The 16,390-nt window shown below is 37.9% G+C and overlaps 1 pseudogene across 1 annotated transcript in view; it reads left to right on the top strand.

The window, feature by feature from the left end:
• LOC308648269 (60 kDa heat shock protein, mitochondrial-like) overlaps positions 1-11,295 on the top strand; it is a 34,161-nt pseudogene extending 22,866 nt beyond the window's left edge. Inside the window, exons 4-5 of the transcript in view lie at positions 9,108-9,436; positions 9,907-11,295. The product of the transcript in view is annotated as a 60 kDa heat shock protein, mitochondrial-like (transcript). The remainder of the gene's footprint in view (positions 1-9,107; positions 9,437-9,906) is intronic.
• Positions 11,296-16,390: the final 5,095 nt, after the last annotated feature.

Below are 16,390 nucleotides of genomic sequence, written 5' to 3'. Positions count from 1 at the left end.
AAGCAGGTTTTAAAGAATAGTTGGTTCTTTTGTTTTTGTTAATTACCCAAGAAATAGAAAATTAAATTCTACACAAGTGAGATAAGTGCCTAATTAGAGTCAGCTGGATAAACATTGAAGCGTCATTGTCAGTCCCTCCCAGGATTCCTGTCTGTTTCTCTCTGCCTCTGTTTCTGCTGTGATACTGACAATTTTCTACCCTGTGCTTATCACTCTATTTCCCTTTCTTTTTTCCTTTTTCTTTTTTCTTGAATAACTGCTCTAAGATAGAAATCAGTAGTGCAACGGGGACTGTAAAACTGCTTTCAAGTTTCAGATGGATGGCTTCCCTCTGCGGGCATCACCACACACGGTTTTCCCTGAAGAACCACCTCTCACTGTTTCATGAAAGGTCTCCTTTCCGCTATGCCAGCACCCAAAGACTAAGGTTAAAAATGTATTCTTTTCATCACGCTGTACCTCAGTGCCTATTGTAAAACCTCTGAACGATTGACAGATGCCAACTAGCAACATTTTCATGAGGCAAATTGTAAAGCCTATGTAGAAATCAGAAAGAGAAATGCATGTTAACAAAATCCATGTAACTTCCCCTTGACATAAACTAACACAAAGCTATCTGTTAGAATATGTCATAGAATTTTATTATAGGTGATAGCATTATTTTTAATAGAATATTTTACTTTTTGTAAACTAGGAGAAAGCCAAAACCAAAATATTTGTTCTATACAGGTAATGCCAATGCCTTTGACTAATATCTAACCGTTGACTAAAGGTAAATGTTGAGGCATGATATATTGGGTTTGTAATAAAACCAAATATAAACTAAACTGAAAACTGTGAGGAAAAAAACAGGATTATTTATCACAATTTCCAGTGAGGAAGTCTAATAAAGGGTAATTGTCAATTTGAATTGAAAATTGTCAATTCCCTGTCAATTGCATCTTTTATTAATGCAAAGCATGAAGCTAGGAAGATAGGTATACCTACTGAGATATTACAGCTCAATAAAGTAAATAGAACAATAAAACAACTTACACAAAACTTTTTGCTTTTCCAGCACATATAGAACTCATAGTAATACTGTAGTGTAATTCATTAAGTTTACAATAACATTTTAGCAATAAAATAAAATGTTTTATTGCTAAAAACCTACTAGTGATTTAGCCTTCAGCAAGCATCAATCTTTTTTGCTAATTATTCATTGCAGACGCCTGGGTTAACTCTGGATGAGGTTGTGCATGCCTGTAATCCCAGCAGTTTAGGAGGCTGAGGCAGGAGGATCACAAGTTCAAAGCCAGCCTCAGCAAACACTAAGCAACTCAGTAAGACCTTGTCTCTAAATACAATACAAAATAGGGCTGAGAATGTGGCTCAGTGATTGAGAACCCATGAATTTAATCCCTGGTACCCCAATTGCCCCCTCAAACAAAAAGGAAGAAGAAGTCTGGGATGATTGGTTAATTTTTTAAACCAAGACCACCATGAAATTTGTCACATGAATCTGCCCTTCATTCATGAAAGATTTTTCTATAGCATTTGATGTTATTTTGTAATATTTTACCCACAGTATAACTTCTTTCAAAATTGGAGTCAGTCCTCTCAAACCCTGTCACTACTTTTTTCACTAATATTATGTAATATTGCAAAAAATTTGTTGCCATTTCAGAAATAAAGGTGTTCATAGCATCATTACTGGGAGAAGAAATCATTTCAAGAAATAATTCCCTTTTCTTGTTCATGAAAAGCAACTCATCATTTATTACATTTTTATCATTAAATTGTAGCAATACATTTATATCTTCAGACTACCCTTCTAATTCTAGTTCTCTTGTTATTTCCACAGTTGCAGGTTATGGGATGGGACGGGGGTCAACGAACAGCATATATCATTCCCAGGATAATCCAAGCCACCCTAAAGCTTATAATCTAAAATAACAAGTAAATAACAAAGCACAAATACTCAGAAATATGTTTACAGAAAGCGAAGCCCCTGATAGATCTAGTCCATATGGGTTCTGGAACTAGACAAAGACAAAATGGCTCTGGTGGTTTATTTAAGGAGGTACATTAAAGGCAAGGATAAAGTTTCAGGGGCGGAGTCTTGCTACAGGTCGCCTTGTAGTCAGCAGGTTGATTGACATCTTGGCAAGTCACACCCAGCTCAGGTGCTTTTTGGGCCTAGGTAGAGCAGGATAGAGATCCACATTATTCCTGGGCAATTGAGGAAACGTCCACTGGTCATTTCCAGACACCAGATGTCTCTATCCACGAGGTATTCATGCACGGTGAGCCACATGCAACCCAAGGACGGCTCCTGACAGTAGGTACTTCCTCCACTGAAATTTTGAGCCCATAAAAGTCATTCATTACATTTAGAATTAGCTTCTTCCAAACTCCTTAAAATATTGATTTTTTTAACCTCCTCGGATGATTCAGGACAATCATGATAATGATGATGATTTTTTGATACTGGAGATAGAACCTAGGGTCTATATCTCTGACCCTGTTTAGTTTTTATTTTTAGACAGCGCCTCCCTAAGTTGTTAAAGCTAGCCTCAAATTTGCAATCCTCCTGCTTCAGCCTCCTGAGTTGCTGTGATTACAGGGACGTGCCACCACACCAACAAAGATTTTATGGTTTTTATCTAATGTACAGTTTTCCCTTTTTGTTTGTTTTTGAGTATTTTGCTTGTTTTTGTGTGCTACAGATCGAACCAACGGCCTTGCACTTGCTAGGCAAACACTCTATCACTAAGCTATTTCCCCTGCCCCCTCATGATTATCCTTAGTGGCATCTATAATGATGAATTTTTTTCCAGAAAGTTATACTTTGCTCAGATCCATCACAGGAGTAATTATGTGTAGCAGTGATAGCCTTATGAAATGTATTAAACAATAAGACTTGAAATTCAAAATTATCGCTGGGCACACAAACTGCAGAATGGATGTTGTGTAGACAGATATCAATCTTGTTGTGTACCACTATCAGTGCTTTTGGGTGACCAGGGGTAATGTCAATGAGCAGAAATAGTTTGAAAAGAAACTCCCCCCACCAGCTCTAAGTCTCAACAGTGGACTTAAAATATCCAGTAAATCATGTTGTAAACAGATATACTGTCATCCATACTCAGTTGTTCCATTTATGGTCCAAAGGCAAAATAAATTTGTATGATTATTAAGGTCCCCAGGATTTTCAGAATAGTAAATAAACATTGGTTTTAATTTATAGTCAATTTTTTGAGTTCTTTGTATACTCTGGATATTAGGGCTCTATCTAAAGTGTGAGGAGTAAAAATTTGTTCCCAAGATGTAGGCTCCCTATTTACCTCTCTTATTGTTTCTCTTGCTGAGAAAAAACTTTTTAGTTTAAGTAAGTCCCATTTGTTGATTCTTGTTATTAACTCTTGTGCTATGGGTGTCCTATTAAGAAATTTGGAGCCCAACCCCACAGTCTGTAGGTCGGAGCCAACATTTTATTCTATCAGACGCAGAGTCTCTGATTTGATATCAAGGTCCTTGATCCATTTTGAGTTAACTTTTGTGCATGGCGAGAGAAAGGGATTCAGTTTCATTTTGTTGCATATGGATTTCCAGTTTTCCCAACACCATTTGTTGAAGATGCTATCCTTCCTCCATTGCATGCTTTTAGCCCCTTTATCAAATATAAGATAGTTGTAACTTTGTGGATTAGTCTCTATGTCCTCTATTCTAAACCATTGATCCACCCGCCTGTTTTGGTACCAGTACCATGCTGTTTTTGTTACTATTGCTCTGTAGTATAATTTGAAATCTCGTATCACTACACCCCCTGTTTCACACTTCCTGCTTAAAGTTTCTTTTGCTATTCTGGGTCTTTTATTATTCCATATGAATTTCATGATTGCTTTATCTATTTCTACAAGAAATGTCATTGGGATTTTGATTGGCATTGCATTGAACCTACAGAGAACTTTTGGTAATATCGCCATTTTGATGATGTTAGTTCTGCCTATCCATGAACAGGGTATATTTTTCCATCTTCTAAGATCTTCTTCTATTTCTCTCTTTAGGGTTTTGTAGTTTTCATTGTATAAGTCTTTCACCTCATTTGTTAGGTTGATTCCCAAGTATTTTTTTTTTTGAGGATATTGTGAATGGGGTGTTTTTCCTCATTTCCATTTCAGAAGTTTTGTCGCTGATATACAGGAATGCCTTTGATTTATGTGTGTTGATTTTATATCCTGCCACTTTGCTGAATTCATTTATTAATTCTAGTAGTTTCTTTGTAGACCCTTTTGGGTCTTCTCGGTATAGAATCATGTCATCCACAAATAGTGATAATTTAAGTTCTTCTTTTCCTATTTTTATGCCTTTAATTTCTTTTGTCTGTATAATTGCTCTGGCCAGTGTTTGGAGGACTATATTGAATAGAAGTGGTGATAGAGGGCATCCCTGTCTTGTTCCAGATTTTAAAGGGAATGCCTTCAATTTTTCTCCATTCAGAATGGAGAAATTAATTTATAGTCATCAACAAGAGAGCTAGCCTGTCCTTTGAAGCCAGGCAATGATCTCTTCTCTAGCTATGAACATCCTCGGTGGCAGCTTCTTCTAACATGAGGCTGTTTCGCCTACACGGAAGATCTGTACTTTGTGTTATGACCATTACCGGTTCTCTAAGCCACATCTTGTGGCAGCTTCTACATGGTGCATATTGTTTCTCTTTAGATTTTCATGTCACAGAGTTTCCTTCCTAGGGTGAAGCTCTTAACCTCTGTCCAGTTCACATTTGTATTCTGTAGCTTCCTCAATTCTCTCAACCTTCATAGAATTGAAGAGAGTTGGGCCCTTTTACAGAATTAGGCTTGATCTTAGGGGATGTTGTGGCATGGAAACTGACTTCCCTGTTGCTTTTTGGCCTTGTGATCTTGGTTTGGTTGTAGTTGAAAATGTGACATTGGAATGTAATAATGTGGTAACTCTGGAAATAAGATTATTCTCTTTCCCTGGGGCTTCCTATTTTTTTGTTTGTTTCTGACTTTAATTGTTGAAAGCTGTCTCTGTGCTGAGGCTCAGCCTGAGGTGTGAGCTTAAGGTCTGCTCAGGCCTTCTCCTGATTTGCAATGACTTTCTAATTCCTCAGTATATGCAGTTTTGTTTGTTTGTTTGTTTGTTAATGTCCTAGTTTTTTGTGTCTGAGTCCCAAGAGGGAAAATAGAGAGGCAATATGTGGCATCAGTCTGTTTTCATCTCCTGGGAATCATTCAGGCAGAGAAAGGAGTACTTAGAACAGGGTGGGCTGCCACCCCCTTGCATATCTGTGTTCAGAAGCAGCCATCAGTGGTCACAACAGAGAATCTTTTTTTTTTTTTTAAGGACATGGTTCCTTTTGCACACCCAGGCTACTGCAAGATGTGTGCAAGCTGCTTCAGGAGCTCATGCACAGCTACCTACCACAGAGCTGGGGTAGAGAAATTGACTTAACACTAAGTGCGGTTTACTTTTCAAGCCTTCCCCTGGAAGTTATAAGCCTTCAGCAGACTCAAAGTTCCTTAATGGTTAAACAAATTCTGCTAGTGCAAGCAATTGCCTTGGAGGGAGGGTGGGGGCGACAGATTTCTGGTGTTCCTACTTTACCATCTTCCAGAAACCTAGGTAATGAGACCTCAATATTGACAAATTCCACGTCCATGACTTCAAACAACCACAGATAAAAAAGCATTTGAAAAAAATTACATATGTACTGAGTATGTACAGACTTTTTCCCTGTTACTATTCTCTAAATAATTTATTAACAACATTTACATAGCCTTAATAGATTGCATTAGGCATTGTAAGTAATCTACAGATGACTTCAAGCATACAGGAGGATGTGCACAGTTAAGTGCAAACACTATACCATTTCATATTAGAAAATTGAGTATTCAGTGATTTCTAGAATCAATTCTCATGGATTCTGAAAGCTATCTGCATATGTGCAGGTGTGTGTGCACACCTATACTGCACTATTAACTGGTCTCAGTTACATCAAAATTTTAAAGCAGGTCCTATAGGGTGCTGTTATGTGTATACCATAAGATTTGGGGGCCAGGCAAGGTGGTGCATGCCTATCATCCCAGTGGCTCAGGAAACTGAAGCAGGGGGATCGAGAGCTCAAACCCAGCCTCAGCAACTAAGCAAGGCAGTATAAGCAAGTCAGTGAGACTCAGTCTCTAAATAAAATATAAAAAAGGGCTGGGGATGTGGCTTAGCAGTTGAGTGCCTCTGAGTTCAATCCCCAATTTAAAAAAATTGTGATAGGAAATATTACTTTTGAAAACATTTTAATTTTTATTCAATTACTATTTTTATGCACTCAAATTTACATTTTTTCTTTTCTTTATTATATTACATAACCGGTGTAAATTCTGTAATTTTTAGAACTCCTTAAATACCTTTTAGACTTCTTTGTCTTTATCACATATGTCATGGGCTAGTGTCTATATGTAGTGAGTTGCTCTGAGTATGGTATTCTTAACAGTGTGAAATTGTTGGAGAAGGACAGATATTTCATTTGTTAAGTAATTATGGTTGATGCTTTGATCATCTATTACTGAATAGCAAGCTGCTGTTTTCCTCATAAATATGCAGTTGGATCAGGTATCAGTGGGGACATTTAGTATCTGTTCTACATGGTCTTCTCCAGGAAAGCTTGCAAGACTGGAGGATTTGCTTCCAAGGGGCTCTGCAGATGTGTGGCAGCTTGGTACTGGCTGTCTGCTGAGGACTCAGCTGTGGTTGCTGGCTCAAAACACAGTTCCTCTCTCCCAGGTCTTCTCTGTCAGGATGCTTGGGCTGCTTCATAGATTGGAAATTTGAATTCAAGAGAAAGTATTCTAAGAGGACTAAGTGGAAGCTGCAAGTTTTATGCTATAGTCTCTGCCTTCCCAAAATTTCCCTTCCATAGATTTTGTTGGCTAAGGATGTCATGAGTGTTAGGAAAGTGGCGCAGGACTAATTCGCTCAAAACACACCGAAGCTAAGCAGAAGCAAATTTATCGTCAGGAAATCTGACAGATTGCCTCTTCGCAGAGAGAACAACAGCAGATTTCCTCTCAACCAAACTTTTATAAGTCAGATCCTGGGTTATGCACTGGGCGGGCAGAGGGGCTTAGCCCTTGCTACTGCAAGTGGAAAGCAAGCTTCAAAACTTTAAGAACTGCAAAGAGGAGTGGGCAGGAGGAGCAGGCACATTGCCACCAGCTCCTGGAACTGTTGGCCCCTGTACATACTCAGCAAGTAGGCTAACTTCAGTGAGCACTGTGGTCAGGGTGCAGGTGGGGTGGAGGTGTCAGCCTTTGGGTGAGTGGGCTCTTGCCAGTGCGGGGAGGGAAGGGAGTAGGGTCAGGTGTCTGGGCAGAGATGGAGTCACCTTGATTTAATTTACAAATTAACCCATAGTTATGTTAACAGGCTCACAATGAGAGGCAACATTCAAAGGTAGGGGATCAAGTTGCACCTCTTGGTAGAAGTAGGAAAGATTTCTGAAGAATCCAAGCACCGGATGCTTTGGGGGAGATGAACTGATAATGTAGTCATGCTCTTCTTGATGATAGTAACTTTTTGGGATTAAGATCATGGGAGAGAGCATAATTAACTTATTCTAAAACAAAAATGAATTGATATATATTAGTCTATTTGGGATGCTTTACCAGGAGATAGATAGATAGATAGATAGATAGATAGATAGATAGATAGATACACACACACACACACAGAGACCCCAAGAAGCTTAAATAGGAGCACTTTCCCATAGTTCTGGAGGCTGAAAACTTCACATCAAGGTGTTGGTAAAGATGGTGTCTGGTGTGGTTTCTCGTTACAGCCTGTGTGCATTCTCCTGGTGTCTCCTTCTCTTTGCTTAAGGATTCTCTCTCTTCTGGGTTAGGGTTCCACGCCTATTCTTCTTTTAGCCTTAACTAGCTCCTTAAAGTACTATCTCTAAACACAGTCACATTGGGGGTTAGGGCTTTGACATGAATTTTGGACAGACATAATTCAGGCAACCTTGGAATTTATTGATTATCTAAATGAATTTATTGATTACCTGAATGAATTTTTAAATGAAACTCTTATCTATGCTTTTTTACTTCAAACAGCATGGAATGACATTTTTTTCTATAAATAGAAACTGATTTAAATCAGAACTCATTATAATTTTCTATTATGCTACAATTCTTTTTTCTTGCTCTGCTTAAACATCCCTAATCTGAAAATCCAAAATCTAAAATGGTTCCAAATTGGAAACTCTTATGAGTGCTGACACAATTGGGAAATGCTTCACCTGACCTTATATAACAGATAGCAGTCAACACATGAGCACAACAAAAATATCATATAAAATTATCTTCAGCCTATGTGTGTGAAGTATATATTATAAAATTACCTTCAGCCTATGTGAATACATAAATGCATTTTATTTATTGTATCTTCTTCCTACCAAATCTTATTATGTATATGAAACTATTCAAAAATCTAAAAAATGTCCAAAATCCAAAACACTTCTCTTCCCACAAATTTCAGATAAAGGATACTCAATATATAAATATTTTCTGAGAATATGAGGGTTCTGGAAGATGGGGTATGGAGTCCCATATCTCATTCCATATTACATGCGATTTTTGATTGAAGTTCTACTTGAATAATAAAGTTAATAAATACATGTGTAAGTTTGACAGTTGTGGTGTACTATTTATATCCCAATTATTGTTTTAGAAAGAGTATGAGGCCCTTCCTCATTTACCACCAATGGCCTGCCTGCAGCATGCACTCCCTGCCAAAGCCACACAGAAATGCTTTCATTACCTGCCAGATGCAGGAGCCGCTTTATTGCAAGACAGTTGAGGCATTTATACATAACTGAATACACAGCTTAACTCAATTTAGCATCATCCAGTCACAGCAATCAGTCATCAAGGAATCCTCATCATCTTAATAATTATACACAGCTTAACTTAATTAACATCCTTAGATACAGCAGTCAGTCATTAAGGAATCTCCATCATCTTAATGGCTCCCTGGCATTACTTCTCAAACCACTCCTTCTGGCAAAGTGCCAGGCGCCATCTTGACTTGTCCATGGCTCTCATCAATTACCCACAGTCCTTGGCCAGATGAGACTAGTATCCAGGGCACTGGCTCCTCATCTTACTCTGGCTTATGCCAAAGATGTACAATGTGGTGTGGATGCCTGAGACTTAGTGTTTCAAGGTGTATAACTTTTAGCCAATGCTGTAGGTGTTATGAATAGGCCCAAAGGGAAGATCAGTTGCTACTGAACAGAGTTGGGGACATCTCAAAGTAATAAAAAATGGTGTGACTATTGCAAAGTCAATTGATTTAAAGGATAAATACAAAAATATTAGAGCTAAACTTGTTCAAGATGTTGCCAACAATACAAATGAAGAGACTCACCATGGTTGTGAGCCATCCATGGGCTGTGTGTGTGTGAACTATTGTGCAAAGTAGCCAAATGAGGGGATAGGTCCAGCATGGTGGGCTCCCCCCTGTCTGGGAGTGATCATGTGATGCAGATGTGCCTTCCCTTCTAGCTCTGCCTAAGATTCCACACAGGACCTGAGATAGATGTGACTTGCCAAGATGTCAATCAATCTGCTGACCACAAGCCATCACAAACCAAGACTCCACCCTTGAAACTTTATCCCTGCCTATGATGTCCCTGCTATAAAATAAAGTGATTCCAGGTGCACTTGCTCTCTTTTCAGTGCTCTTTCCAACGTGGGAGCTGACCCTGAATGTCGCAGAGCCTTTCTGCCCTCCATTTGAAAATCTCATGTCTGTGTTGTGTGATTTTTTGCTGCTTTCTTAGCTTAATGTTGCAGCCAGCTCTTTTAAACCCAGTTGGTCTCGTCTGCATGGGTCTTTGGCAAGACACCACCTCTCCTACTGTACTGGCATACTCTATTGCCATGGAAGCTTTGAGATGATTAGTAGAGATGCCAATCCAGTGGAAATTAGAAGAGGTGTGATGTTAGCTGTTTATGCTCTAATTGCTGAACTTAAGATGCAGTCTAAACCTGTGACAACTCCTGAAGAAGTTGCTCACATTTCTCTAATTTATGTAAATGAAGACCCCCCAAAATTAGTATCATCAGTTCTGATGCTATGAAAAAGGTTGGAAGAAAGGTGTGATCACAGTAAAGGATGGAAAAACACTCAATGAAGAATAATTAGAAATTATTGAAGGCATGGAGTTTGATCAAGGCTATATTTCTCCATATTTTCTTAAAACATCAAAAGATTAGAACTGTGAATTCCAGGATGCTTATGTTCTTTTGAGTGAAAAGAAAATTTCTAGTGTCCAGTCCGTTGCATCTGCTCTTGAAATTGCCAGTGCTCACTGTAAAGGCTTGGTCATAATTGCTGAAGATATTGATGGAGAAGCTCTAAATACACTTGTTTTGTTTGAATAGGCTAAAAGCTGATCTTCAGGTTGTGGCCTTCAAAACCCCAGGTTTTGATAACAGGAAGAACCAACTTAAAGGTAAGTCTATTGCTACTGGTGGTGTAATATTTGATGAAGAGGGTTTGATGCTAAATATTGAAGATGTTTAGCTTCATGACTTAGGAAAAGTTGGAAAGTTCATTATCACCATAGATGATGCCGTACTTTTGAAAGGAAAAGGTGATAAAGGTCAAATTGAAAAGCTTTTTCAAGAAATCATGGAGCAGTTAGAAACTATGACTAGTGAATATGAAAAGAAAAAACTCAATAAACGACTGGCAGAACTTTCAGATGGAGTAGCAGTGATAAAGGTTGGTGGGCCAAGTGATGTTGAAGTGAATCAAAAGAGAGTTCCAGATGCCCTCAATGCCATAAGATCTGCTATTGAAGAAGGCATTGTCCTGGGTGGGGGTTGTGTTCTGTTTTCATTGCATTCCAGCCTTAGACTCACTAACTCCAGGAAATGAAGATCAAAAAAATTGGTATAGAAATTATTAGAAGAACACTCAAAATTTCTGCAATGGTCATTGCTAAGAATGCAGGTGTTGAAGGATCTTTAATAGTTAAGAAAAAATAGTTCAGAATTCCTCAGAAGTTAGTTATGATGTTATGTTTGAAGATTTGTGAATATGATGGAAAAAGGAATCATTGACCCAACAATGGTGGTGTAAAAACTGCCTTATTGGATGTTGTTGGATCGCTTCTCTGTTAAATACAGCAGAAGTTACAGTCACAGAAATTCCTAAAGAAGAAAAGGATGCTGGATGGACACGATGGGTGGAATGGGAGGTGGTATAGGAGGTGGCATGTTCTAATTCTCAGAATAGTGCTTTACCATTATTAATCACTGTGACAGGAAGCCCAAGGCAGACTTCCTCACCAACAAACTTCAGAGAAGGCAGCTGAATAAAATGACTGAAGAAAAGGCTGGTTGATATTTAATAAAATCACCAAAACCATCAGTTACTGGTTTCAATTGACAATATGTATGGCTTACTACTATTGTTGTCCATGCTGGTGTTGAGAGACACAGCCAAGTCGGAATGGCATCTGGCATAATGGTTGAGCCACGAGCCATTAAGATGATGGTAATTAAGTTAAGCTGTGTCAGATCTTAGAGGGAATGCCTTCAATTTTTCTCCATTCAGAATGATGTTGGCCTGTGGCTTATCATAGATTGCTTTTACAATGTTGAGGTATGATCCTGTTATCCCTAATTTTTCTAGTGTTTTGAACATAAAGGGATACTGTACTTTGTCAAATGCTTTTTCTGCATCTATCGAGATGATCATATGGTTCTTATTTTTAAGTCTATTGATGTGGTGAATAACATTTATTGATTTCCGTATATTGAACCAGCCTTGCATCCCAGGGATGAATCCTACTTGATCATGGTGTATAATTTTTTTGATATGATTTTGAATCCGATTCGCCAGAATTTTATTGAGGATTTTTGCATCTAGGTTCATTAGAGATATTGGTCTGTAGTTTTCTTTAAGTGTCTCTGTCTGGTTTAGGTATCAGGGTGATGTTGGCCTCATAGAATGTCTTTGGAAGTTCTCCCTCTTTTTCTATTTCCTGAAATAGCTTGAAAAGTATTGGTGTTAGTTCCTCTTTAAAGGTTTTGTAAAACTCTGCTGTATACCCATCCGGTCCTGGGCTTTTCTTAGTTGGTAGTCTTTTGATGGTTTCTTCTATTTCCTCTATTGTTATTGGTCTGTTTAGGCTGTCTATATCTTCCTGACTCAATCTGGGCAGATCATATGACTTAAGAAATTTATCGATGCCTTCACTCTCTTCTATTTTATTGGAGTATAAGGATTCAAAGTAATTTCTGATTATCTTCTGTATTTCTGAAGTGTCTGTTGTGATATTGCCTTTTTCATCCCGTATGCTAGTAATTTGGGTTCTCTCTCTTCTTCTCTTCATTAGCATGGCTAAGGGTCTGTCGATTTTATTTATTTTTTCAAAGAACCAACTTTTGGTTTTGTCAATTTTTTCAATTGTTTCTTTTGTTTCGATTTCATTAATTTCAGCTCTGATTTTAATTATTTCTTGCCTTCTACTTCTTTTGCTGTTGTTTTGCTCTTCTTTTTCTAGGATTTTGAGATGATATATGAGATCGTTTATTTGTTGTTTTTTTCTTTTTTTAAGGAATGTGCTCCAAGCAATGAATTTTCCTCTTAAAACTGCTTTCAATGTGTCCCATAGATTCCGATATGTTGTGTCTGGTACAAGACAGGGATGCCCTCTCTCACCACTTCTGTTCAACATAGTCCTCGAAACACTGGCCAGAGCAATTAGACAGACGAAAGAAATTAAAGGCATAAAAATAGGAAAAGAAGAACTTAAATTATCACTATTTGCAGACAATATGATTCTATACCTAAGAGACCCAAAAGGGTCTACAAAGAAACTATTAGAGTTAATAAATGAATTCAGCAAAATGGCAGGATATAAAATCAACACGCATAAATCAAATGCATTCCTGTATATCAGCGACAAATCCTCTGAAACGGAAATGAGGACAACTACTCCATTCACAATATCCCCCCCAAAAATAAAATACTTGTGAATCAACCTAACAAAAGAGGTGAAAGACCTATACAATGAAAACTACAGAACCCTAAAGAGAGATATAGAAGAAGACCTCAGAAGATGGAAAAATATACCCTGTTCATGGATAGGCAGAACTAACATCATCAAAATGGCGATATTACCAAAAGTTCTCTATAAGTTCAATGCTATCCCAATCAAAATCCCAACAGCATTTCTTATAGAAATAGATAAAACAATCAGGAAATTCATATGGAATAATAAAAGACCCAGAATAGCAAAAACAATGCTAAGCAGGAAGTGTGAATCAGGCGGTATAGCGATACCAGACTTCAAACTATACTACAGAGCAATAGTAACAAAAACAGCATGGTACTGGTACCAAAACAGGCGAGTGGACCAATGGTACAGAATAGAAGACACAGTAACCAATCCACAAAACTACAACTATCTTATATTTGATAAAGGGGCTAAAAGCATGCAATGGAGGAAGGATAGCATCTTCAACAAATGGTGCTCGGAAAACTGGAAATCCATTTGCATCAAAATGAAACTGAATCCCTTTCTCTCGCCATGCACAAAAGTTAACTCAAAATGGATCAAGGAGCTCGATATTAAATCAGAGACACGGCGTCTGATAGAAGAAAAAGTCGGCTATGATCTACATACTGTGGGGTCGGGCTCCAAATTCCTCAATAGGACACCCATAGCGCAAGAGTTAACAACTAGAATCAACAAATGGGACTTACTCAAACTAAAAAGTTTTCTCTCAACAAAAGAAACAATAAGAGAGATAAACAGGGAGCCTACATCCTGGGAACAAATCTTTACTCCACACACTTCAGATAGAGCCCTAATATCCTGAGTATACAAAGAACTCAAAAAAATTACACAATAAGATAACAAATAACCCAATCAACAAATGGGCCAAGGACCTGAACAGACACTTCTCAGAGGAGGACATACAATCAATTAACAAGTACATGAAAAAATGCTCAACATCGCTAGCAGTCTGAGAAATGCAAATCAAAACCACCCTAAGATACCATCTCACTCCAGTAAGATTGGCAGCCATTAAGAAGTCCAACGACAACAAGTGCTGGCGAGGATGCGGGGAAATGGGTACACTTGTTCATTGTTGGTGGGACTGCAAAATGGTGCAGCCAATTTGGAAAGCAGTATGGAGATTTCTTGGAAAGCTGGGAATGGAACCACCATTTGACCCAGCTATTCCCCTTCTCGGTCTATTCCCTAAAGACCTAACAAGAGCATGCTACAGGGACACTGCTACATCGATGTTCATAGCAGCACAATTCACCATAGCAAGATTGTGGAACCAACCTAGAAGCCCTTCAATAGATGAATGGATTAAAAAATGTGGTATTTATACACAATGGAGTATTACTCTGCAATAAGAAATGACAAAATCATAGAATTTGGAGGGAAATGGATGGCATTAGAGCAGATTATGCTAAGCGAAGCTAGCCAATCCTTAAAAAACAAATGACAAATGTCTTCTTTGATATAAGGGGAGTAACCAAGGACAGGGTAGAGACGAAGAGCTTGAGAAGAAGATTAACATTAAACAGGGATGATAGGCGGGAGGGAAAGGGAGAGAGAAGGGAAATTGCATGGAATTGGAAGGTGAGCCTCAGGGTTATACACAATTACATATAAGAGGAAAGGAGGGTAGGAGAAAAATTATATAAGTGGAAGAAACGATTTATAGTAGAGGGGGTGGAGAGAGAGAAGGGGAAGGGAGGGGGGATAGTGGAGAATGGGATAGACAGCAGAATACATCAGTCACTAGAAAGGCAATTTGTAAATCAATGGAAATGTAACTGATGTGACACAGCAATCTGTATACGGGGTAAAAATGGGAGTTCATAACCCACTTGAATCAATCTGTGAAATATGGTATATTAAGAACTATGCAATGTTTTGAACAACCAACAATAAAATAAAAATAAAAATAAAAATAAAGTTAAGCTGTGTCAATAGGGCACCCCTGCTGCCTCGGCGCCTGCTACTTTGGAGCTCTCACGGGGATTCCTTAAAAGTTCGAGTTGGTTGGTGAAGTTCCACTGGGGAGTTCTGGTGGTGTGTCGTGTGTCCCGGAGAAGGCCGCATGGGTGGCGTGTGGGGAGTTCGGAAATAAATTTGTTCCTGCTTGAGTGGCTCGTGATTTGTGCCCAGCCAGACTGCGGCACCGACAGATAATATATTTTGTATTTTTTAATAAAAAGACATTTGTACATTCCTGATACTGGATGCAAAAGCCATGTACCAATGTACTGCTTTCAATTTAAATCACCAAATCATTCTACTACTATTCTGCTAAAATCAGTATTTTAGTACTTTCTATCACCAGATGAGAAGTTCACAAGCAGCTTTTCTATGGAAAATTAAAAAAAAAAATTGTGTACAAAATAGAGAAATATCCACTTAGGAGACAACCTTTGTGTAATAAAAATTTTGTTCAAAGTTTTTTTTTTTAAAGAATATGAGAAGTGTGGTATAAAACAAATGGATTATAAAATAATTTAATTTTTAAAAAGGACATAGGATAAGGATTGAGTCTTAGAGAAGAGAAAAAAGATTATATATAGCACAATAGTCTTATAAATACAATTTTCTTCTCTACTGAGAAAGAAAAATGTTCTTTGTAGATGAAAATAGTACCAAAAATATCTCCCATTTCTTTTTATTGAAAGCAAACTGACCTATATATTGGACAGTCTTTTCAAAAAGATATTTATAAAGTGGTATTCCAGGTTCTCCATATGGATTGTTTTAACATTAACATATAAAAACAAAAGCATAATCTTATATCATAACCTTGAAGAAATTGCTTTTGTGGAGAATATTAAAAAGACAGAATAGATGTGAAGATTTCTGCTGATCTAACTTGCCACTTGTGCAGAACCTAGAGAAACTAAAGCTATGATTCCCTAGGAGTGGTCTCCAAACACTGGCATTAGTATTACCTGAAATCTTATTAATGTGACTACTCAGGTCTAACCTCATTCTCCTGGATCAGAAACTTAAGGGCAGGGTAGAAAATCTCTAGTTTAACAAGTCCTTCAGATGACTTTAATCCACTGAAAGTATTGAGAGTCACTGACTGAGTGGAACGTGTTATAAAATGTGTTCTGTGGAACATTAGTTCCCAGAGGTATCAAATAGGATTCTAGGAAGAAAATAATAGTTCTAGGTTAAAAAAAAATAGGTGAAAGAAAATTGAACAGTGCTCTTACTATGTTGCTTTCTCAGGCTCTAATATAATAAATTACATTAATATCCTAAATTTTATTCTCCAACCAGCAGTATCAGTTATCATATGGGAGTTTGTGA

The sequence above is a fragment of the Spermophilus citellus genome, assembly GCF_964194105.1.
Source record: "Spermophilus citellus genome assembly, chromosome: 4".
NCBI lineage: Eukaryota > Metazoa > Chordata > Mammalia > Rodentia > Sciuridae > Spermophilus > Spermophilus citellus.
Note: the sequence above shows the minus strand (reverse complement) of the source record. Positions and strands in the feature narration are given on the sequence as shown.